At 38.9% G+C, this 8,957-nt stretch overlaps 1 pseudogene; it reads left to right on the forward strand.

The window, feature by feature from the left end:
• The first annotated feature begins 1,424 nt into the window (after nt 1–1,424).
• On the forward strand, nt 1,425–5,186 carry LOC102858974 (annotated as a pseudogene).
• The last annotated feature ends 3,771 nt before the right edge of the window (nt 5,187–8,957 follow it).

The raw sequence follows: 8,957 nt of genomic DNA on the forward strand, positions 1-8,957 counted from the left end.
TTGAGTCACTTGCAACTCATAGTGACCCTATGTCCAACAGCCCTAAACTCTGTTCTATCCTGTGCCAACCTCACCATCTCTGACACACTCATTCCCACCACCCCAATCACAGAATCGATCCATCTCATCGAGGGTCTTCCTCTCCTGTGCCGTCCCTCCACTCTCCCAAACATGATGTCCCTCTCCAAGGACGAGTCCCTTCTTGCAACATCCCCAAAGTATGTTAAAGCTTCAGAATCCTTGACTCCAAGGAGCATTCGGCTTCACCCTCTCCAGGACAAACCTGTTTGGTCTTCTAACAGTCCATGGTATATTCAACACTCTTCTCCAGCACCACAGCTCAAAGGCATCAATTCTCTTTATATCATCCCTAGTCACTGTCCAACATTCCAATGCATAGCACGTAATTGCAAAGACTTTAGCCCGGATCAGGTGCACCTCAGTCTCCAGCCTGATGCCGTTGCTCTTCAGTACTCTTGAGAGTGCCTCACAGCTGACTGTCCCAATGCAATTCGTCTCCTGATTTCCTGCCTGCTATTACCAAGAGTGTTGACTATGGAGCCAAGTAAACTAAAACTGTTAACTATCTCAATCTCTTTACCATTCATACTGTTGCTGCCAATTGGCCCAGTGGTGAGAATCTTTTTTTCTTGATGTTAAGCTTCAATCTGTATTGAAGGCTGTAGTCCTTGACCTTCTGCAGCAAGCGCTTCAGGTCCTGCTCATTTTCTGTAAGCAGGGTTGTGTCATCTGCATAACACAGGTTGTTGATGACTCTTCCACCAATCCTGATGCCACATTCCTCCTCATACAGCCCAGTGTCTCCGATGATCTGTTCTGCATACAGATTGAAAAGGTATGGAGACAAAATACATCCCTGACAGACCTCCTTCTTGATTTTGAACCAGGTAGTTTATACTTGCTCTGTTCTGATGACTTCCTTCTTGGTCTAAGTATAGGTTTCGCATAAGCACAATCAAATGTTCTGGAATCACCATTCTTCTCAGAGTCAGCCATAGCTTGTGATCCACACAGTCAAAAGCCTTTACACAGTCAATGAAGCAAGACCCATCTAACACTAGCTATAAAAAATTCTTGAAGACAACTCAAAATAACTTGGGATATCTTCAAAATAATGGCACAATCAACAGAATGAAATCATAGGACAGTTTTCTAGATATGCCTCTAAAGGAGTCTTGAGCAATGCATAAGATGAATTGCTAAGGTGGTTAAGAAGAGAAAAAACATACGCATCTTGGGAATTAACAGGGTAAATGTCAGAGCAAAGGAGCTTATATGGCAAGGTAAGGAAAGTTAAGGGAGTCTGAAAACCAAGATAAGGCAACTCTTAGAGCTGGGTTAACACTGATAATGACTGGGGCAATGAGGGTCGGTGTGTCAGGATTAGTGAGACTGGCTCAGCACAGGGCAGGGTTCAGAGCTGCTGTACACAGGCTCACTATACATCACAGGCGACTCAACAGCACATAACAACACTAACACACCATATTGGTTGTTTTTTTATTTAAGCCTCCTGTTTAGAGTCAACAAGACCTTGCAGAAGGCCTTTGCATTTAATGTTGGTCATTATTATATTTTGGAGGAACATTCTTCTTACTGGTACAGCACTCTTCTGTCAATATGCTGTACAGAGGTAACCTGGGGTTGCTGTAATGCTGAACCTTGTACCACTGGGGGTCAAACACCATAGTGCTTACCCATGGTGGGCAGTGTTTGGTGAGGCTCCCAGTTTAAGACTGGTTTGGAAGCAGGAGTGGCATCCACTTCCTAAACAACCTGCCTCCAGAAACTCTATGAACTTTGATAAATGTCAATAGTTATGGAAAGGCTTCAGGCCTTTTGTTCATAGGGTTGCTATGAGTTGTCCTCAACTTGAAGGCAAACAACAATAGTAAATAATTTTACAAACATTCGAGAATAAAAAGGGAGAACTCGCTCTGCACCTCTCAAGCTGAAAGAACGGAAAAACAAATTTAGGCCTTATGTCACAATGTTGAAAGAAGCTATGGGTAATATATTGAATGACCCAGAAAGCATCAAAAGACGGAATACACAGAGTCACTGTACCAGAAATAATTGATTGACACTGAAAAATTTCAGGAAGTACCATATGAACAAGAGCCAATGGTAATGAAAGAGGAGGTGGAAGCTGCATTAAAGGCATTAGGAAAACTCAGGCTCCAGGAATCAATGGGATACCAATTAACTTGTTTCAATTAACAGATGCAGCCTTGGATGCACTCATCTGTCTATGCCGGGAAATTTGGAGGACAGCTATTTGGCCAATGGACTGGAAGAGGTCCATATTTTTTCCTATTCCTAAGAAGAGTAATCCAATTGAATGTGGAAGTTATCAAACAATATAGTTGATATCACAAGCAAGCAACATACTGCTGAGGATCATTCAAAATGGCTGGAACAGTACATAGATAGGGAATTGCCAGAAGTTCAAGCAGGATTTAGAAGGGGCTGTGGTACCAGGGATATCACTGTTGATGTCAGATGGATCCTAGCTGAAAGTAAGGAATACCAGAAGAATGTTTGTGTTTTATTGACTATGCAAAGGCATTCACCTGTGTGGATCATGACAAGTTGCTGCTGACATTGAGAAGAATGAGAATCCCAGGACACTTGATTGTGCTCATGAGAAACCTATACCTGGACCAGGAGGCTGTTGTATGAAAGGAGCAGGGGAACATTGCATGGTTTGGAATTGGGAAGGGAGTGTGTCAGGGATGTATTCTGTCTCCATACCTTTTCAGTCTATATGCTGAGCAAATTATCTGAGAAGCTGGACTCTATGAAGAGGTGTGGCATCAGGATTGTAAGGGAGACTCATCAATAACCTGTGTTATGCAGATGACACAACCTTGCTTGCTGAAAGTGACGATTTAAAGCACTTGTTGCAGAAGATCAAGGAATGCAGCCTGAAGGCCTGAAGTATGGATTGCATCTCAGAATCAAGAAAACAAAGATTCTTACCACTAGACCAATAGGCCTTGTCATGATGGATGGAAAGGAGATTGAAATCGTCAACAGCTTCATCTTGCTTGGATCCACAATTAATGCTCTTGGTACAAGCAGTGAGGAAATAAAGAGATGTATTACAATGGGGAAACCTGCAATTAGGGACCTTTCCAAATTATTGAGGAGTAGTGATGTCAATGTGAGGACTAAGGTGTGTCTGATTCAGGCCATGGTCTTTCCGATTACTAGCTATGCATCTGAGACCTGAACAATGAATAGGGATGACCAAAAAAGAATTGATGCCTTTGAGCTGTGGTGTTGGAGAAGAGCACTGAACATTCCATGGACGGCCAAGAAAACAAATAGATGTATCTTAGAGATGGTACAGCCAGAGTGCTCTTTGGAGGCAAGAACGATGAGGCTTCATCAACATACTTTGGACATATTGCTAGGAGGTGCTATTCCTTGGAGAAGGACATGAAGTTGGGAAGGGTGGAGGGGTAGTGAAGGAGAGGAAGACCTTCAACCATATGGGTTGACAAGGTGATTGCTGCAATGGGTTATGTGTGTCAGGAGGTACGAGGATGGCACAGGACAGGACTGATTTCAGATCTTTTGTTCATAGGGTCGCTATGAGTCATACCCCACTTGATGGCACCTAACAAAAACATCAGTAAATAATTTAGGGTTTGTAGTACATGCCATGTCATTTTTGTCGCAACTACTCAACTCTGTCATTGTAGTATGAAAGCAGCATGGGCAATATGTAAAAAACACAGCTGTGTTTCAATAAAACTTTATATCCAATGGAATCTTAAGTTCATATACTCTTCATATGTCACACAATATATTACATTTAATATTTGCATTTTAAAATATAAAAACAATTATTAGCTTGTAGGTCAACAAAAATAGAAGGTAAGTTAGAGTTAGCCTACAGGCTGTAATTTGTCAACTTGTGTTTCAGATATGAAATGGAAATATTAAAGATTATGAGATTGTTTAAGTGATCAGGGATGAGCTCATGAGAAAGAATTGATTGTATTTTATTTAGTAAATATGGAGACTGGAGATATTGGTTAAAAACAACTTCAAGATTAAAAGCCTGAAGATCAGAGGCCCTGTCAGGTATCACTGATAGAGTAATGGAAATGAGGCCATTTAGAAGAGGTGATCCCAAAGGAACCATATATTTATTCAGTATGTTAAGTTTCAACTGCTGCCAAACACCTTTAAGGGGAATGTCCTGAAAGCAGCTACCTAGGACTGAGCAATAAAAACAAAAGTAAGGTCAAAGCTAGAAACATACTTGAAGTTTTTAGTAGGAAGTCTATAGTTGAAATGGATTTAATAAGCTTTTCAGGGGATATAAAGTGAGAAAGGCAAGGCCAAGGACTATATCTCAAGCCAAATTCATAGCTCCACAGACCAAGGAAGAGTTCCAATGAAAGAGAAACTTGATAAATGATCCGTTATGGGGGGGAGGGGGAATGTGTCATGGCAGCCAAAGCAGTGAGAATGGGGAAAAAAAGGCAGACTTGGCGAGGTCTGGTGGCCTAGTGGCAAGAAGCTGCAACTGTAATCTCAGAGACACATGGTTCGAATCCACCAGATGCTCTGCTGGAGAAGGAGGAACAATCTCCTTCTGTACCAGTCATATCTGATTTGACAGTACACACAAAAATAAGGAAATAGACTTTTAATCTGTAAGTGTGCGAAGATGGCAGAACAGGTGCAGAAGTCCGTGCTGTTTGTATGTCTAGGTATCATTTGTCGATCACCCATTGCAGAAGCAGTTTTCAGAAAACCTGTCACTGATCAAAACCTTTCAGATAAGTGGATCATTGACAGTGGTGCTGTTTCTGACTGGAACGTGGGCCGGTCACCAGATCCAAGAGCTGTAAGTTGCCTAGGAAATCATGACATTAAAAACATCTCATAAAGCCAGACAGGTTACCAAAGAAGACTTTGCCACATTTGATTATATACTATGTATGGATGAAAGCAATCTAAGAGATTTGAATAGGAAAGGTAATCAAGTTAAAAACTGCAAAGATAAAATTGAACTACTTGGAAGCTATGATCCACAGAAACAACGTATTATAGAAGATCCCTATTATAGGAATGACTCCAACTTTGAGACTGTGTACCAGCAGTGTGTTAGGTGCTGAAAAGCCTTTTTGGAGAATGCTCATTAATGCTGCGTCCATTCCTTGTTAAAAGCCAACAAGATGAACACCTTTACAGTGATGCTCTACATCTTTTAAATCAATCGATGTGTTATAGTGTAATGTTCCATAGTCCAAGGCCATAACTATTTCTTCAGTTAATTTCCTGTTTCTTACCTTAAAAAAATAAACGTGGCTGGAAATCAGTTATTATTGGAAGCAGAATAAATAATTTTTTTTATTCAGATTGTTTATGTTTTAAATTAGTTAAACCTCCCACTTTGCTCTCATTACTGACAAATAGAACAGCAAAATAGTTTTGCATGTGTGTTGCAGCAAGGTAATTTTCTGTTGTTTGGCAAGTAGTAACCTAATGATGGCCATCACTCTGATTTGTTCAATTATAACCTTAATCTCTCAGCTCATTGAAACTTTAAATAACCTACTCTACCTCTCTAGTAAATGACATGAGTAAGTGTATGAAGGACAAGTGTCCTCCCTTTCCTATACTACCTCTCATCTTTTTATCCCAACGCCTTTTGGTGAAGAACATCTCCACAATAGGAGTTCCCAGTCTAGATTAGACATAAGTTACAAACACCACACACTCGTAATACACACTTGTATATTAAAAGAATATGGAAAGATTTAGGAAATCTTTAACATCTTTGTTAATTCTTAATTTTTGACCATTTCATAAGGAAGTCAATTTCTCTACTCTTCCTTGAATGACTTTGCCTTTGCAAATTGAATTCTGTCAAAGACTCTGTTTGCTGTTTAATTCTGTGGTCAGTTTGACAGACATGTTTTTCATTATATGCACCTATAATGCAGATGTCAAATATATATTGACTTAGGTGGGAAAAAGAATTTTAAAAGTTAGAAAAAGAAAGTCTTGTTTTGCTTAAATTCCTAAATATTAATAATTATGAGTATTCAATTAGTTTATAGGAGAATATAGGCAATTTCTGTATACCTTGAGACACTGTAATATAATCAGTTGAATACATATCAGAAAAGATTGTTTTCAGAATAAAACAGGAAATATAAAACTAAGAAATAAATATGTTGTCTGCCTGCAAAAAAAAAAAAAACAAAATAAAAGAAAATTTTTTAAAAATCTGAAAAAAAAGAGGTAGACTTAACTGTGACAAGTACAGTAGTGGTTAAAAAAGATGAAAATTAAGGAAATAAAATGTCTGTAACAGCATTGCTTATGATCTGAGAGATTTTTGTGGTAAGAGAATATTATGAAAGAGGAATTGTATGGAGAGAAAACAGAAGCAAGACATTAAGCCAAGTTTTTCAGAGTTAAGTTATAAAAAGGATGAATGAAGTAAGAAATCAGAAGGGGTGTTATGATTAAAGCATTTTCAGATACAGAAGGCTTCAGTGTATTTATTAAGCAGAAAGAAAAAATTCAATTAAAAATTAAAGAATGAAGACATTAGAAAAGAACTTAAGTTTTCTTCTAGCAAAGATTCTCCCAGAGTAAGAAGTTAAGGTATAAGCTTTTCCTTCCCCTGAGACTGTACAGAAGAAAAAGATGGACACAGAAGTAAAGATTGTTGAGGTGGAGAAAGGAAGACAAAATTGAGATGCATTCTTTTTACTTTGAGGTGATTTCCCCCCTAGTATGGATAATTCAAAATGATAACAGAACTTTATTATAGTTGCTATTGTATTACCTGTCATTACAACCTGTTAGGTTCTGCTTTTCTATCCTTGGTATCTGGGAAAATGGTGTTGTGGAGCACCTGATCATCTCCCCTCTAACTTGATAAGAAGGAATAGAATAAAGATAACAGCCCAAAGTTGACTTCTACCAGGTAAAGATCAGATTTCTTCTCTCCAACCTTTTTATCAATTTACTTTTAATAGCAGTCTGCTGGGATCAATAATTTGTTGTAAAGCCATGCAGACCTCACTGACAATACTCATGATAATGGAGTTTTTAGGGAACTAACAGGGTACAACTCAGAACTGAGATCAACTTGGAAATAACAGGAACAACTCAGGACATAGTTCCTCAATCTAGGAAGCTTCTTCTGCCATTGAGTTTTGCTGGGGACCTTCCTCGACAAGCGCTGTAACTCTCAGCTCTTTGGATCAACAAGCCCTATCACAGCCATTTGGCTTTGGTATTCTGCTGTGATACCCTCTTTCCTTGTCTTCCATATTAAAACTCCCTCCCTTTGTCTTCTGGATCTATAAAGCTCTTAGTCCAAAGAACATGCTCCACTCCTGACTCTTGTTTTTGTAGTGCAGTCCTTCCTCCTGCCTCTGAGATGATTCCTCCCCTCCTTAAGTTTTCTACTAGTTTATTTACAAAATTTGAATACATTGTTTTTAAGAACAAATTTTTTTTCAATTTCCCTCACTCCCCCCATCAAATTATACAACCCTATGATTAATCCCCTCCTCCCCCTGCACATCCTCATCCCTCTGCTTCCACCTTCTCCCACCCCTCTTGGATCCTTATACTCTTTCTACAATAATGGTTTTATACAATATTTATCCTTGTGGAGCTGAGTTAGTTCACTCAGCATAATGCTCTCCAGTCCCTCCCAAGATTTCTTTTAAGTCTAGCTGATGGCAAAACTGATCAGTCTCCTTGCAAAGATTCCATATACCTTATTTTCATAGTCCCACTCCCATAAAAGTGCCATGCAATTTTATTTGCATAAAATAAAATTGGACAGCAAGCTGTCCAATCACCTTGGGTGGGCTACAAACACTTGATTTGCATAGTTCCACAGTCATTTAGTTGGAGTTACAAAGACATGCTGGAAAAAGTCATATAAAAGTAATGTGTTGCACCACATATTCTGGCACTCCAGACCTAATATTACTTTCATATCTACAGCTTAAAGTGTTCCAGAACACATATCCCTTTCAATATTATTTTTTAAAGTGATTGAACAGAAAGTAGAAAATACTGTATAATATCATTAATATCACATACAAGTAAAATATTGCTGAAGATTGTTAAAAAATGGCTAGAGAAGTATATTCATGCTGGATTTAGGAGAAGCCATAACATAAGGGATATCACTGCTGATGTCACATAGGTTTTGGCAGAAAGCAAAAAATACGAGAAGAATGCCTATTTGTGTTTTATTGACTACGCAAAGGCTTTTGACCGTGTGGAGCATAACAAATTATGGCTGACATTGAGAAGAATGGGAATCCCAGGACACTAAATTGTGCTCATATGAAACTTATACCTAGACTAAGAAGCTATTATTGTACAGAGAAAGGCAACACTGCATGGTTTTATCAAGAAAGGTCTGACGAGGGCTCTTTCATTTCTTCATACCTATTCAATCTGTATGCAGGACAATGACTGCGGAGTTGGGCTATATGAAGAAGAATGTGGCATCAGGATTAGAATACTCATCAGCAACCTGCTATATGCAGATGACACAACCTTGCTTGCAGAAAGTGAGGAGGATTTGAAATACTTGCAAAGGATCAAAAACAACTGATTTCAATATGGTTTACATGTCAACATCAAGAAAACAAAAATCCTCACCTCCAGGCCAATAGGCAACATCATGATAGAGAAGGGATAGAAACTGTAACTGATTTCATCTTGCTTGGAGCCACAATCCAAGCCCTTGGCACCAGCAGCTTGAAAATCAAAAGACCTATTGCACTGGCAAAATTTGCTGTCAAGCACCTCTCTAAAGTGCTAAGAAGCAATGATGTCAGTTTGAAGACTAAGCTGCACCTGATCCAAACCATAATCTTTTCAATTACTTACTGTTCATCTGAAAGTTGGAGAGTGAATCACGATTA

This window comes from Elephantulus edwardii, unplaced genomic scaffold, assembly GCF_000299155.1.
Source record: "Elephantulus edwardii isolate Elephantulus edwardi_28Jun2011 unplaced genomic scaffold, EleEdw1.0 scaffold00026, whole genome shotgun sequence".
NCBI lineage: Eukaryota > Metazoa > Chordata > Mammalia > Macroscelidea > Macroscelididae > Elephantulus > Elephantulus edwardii.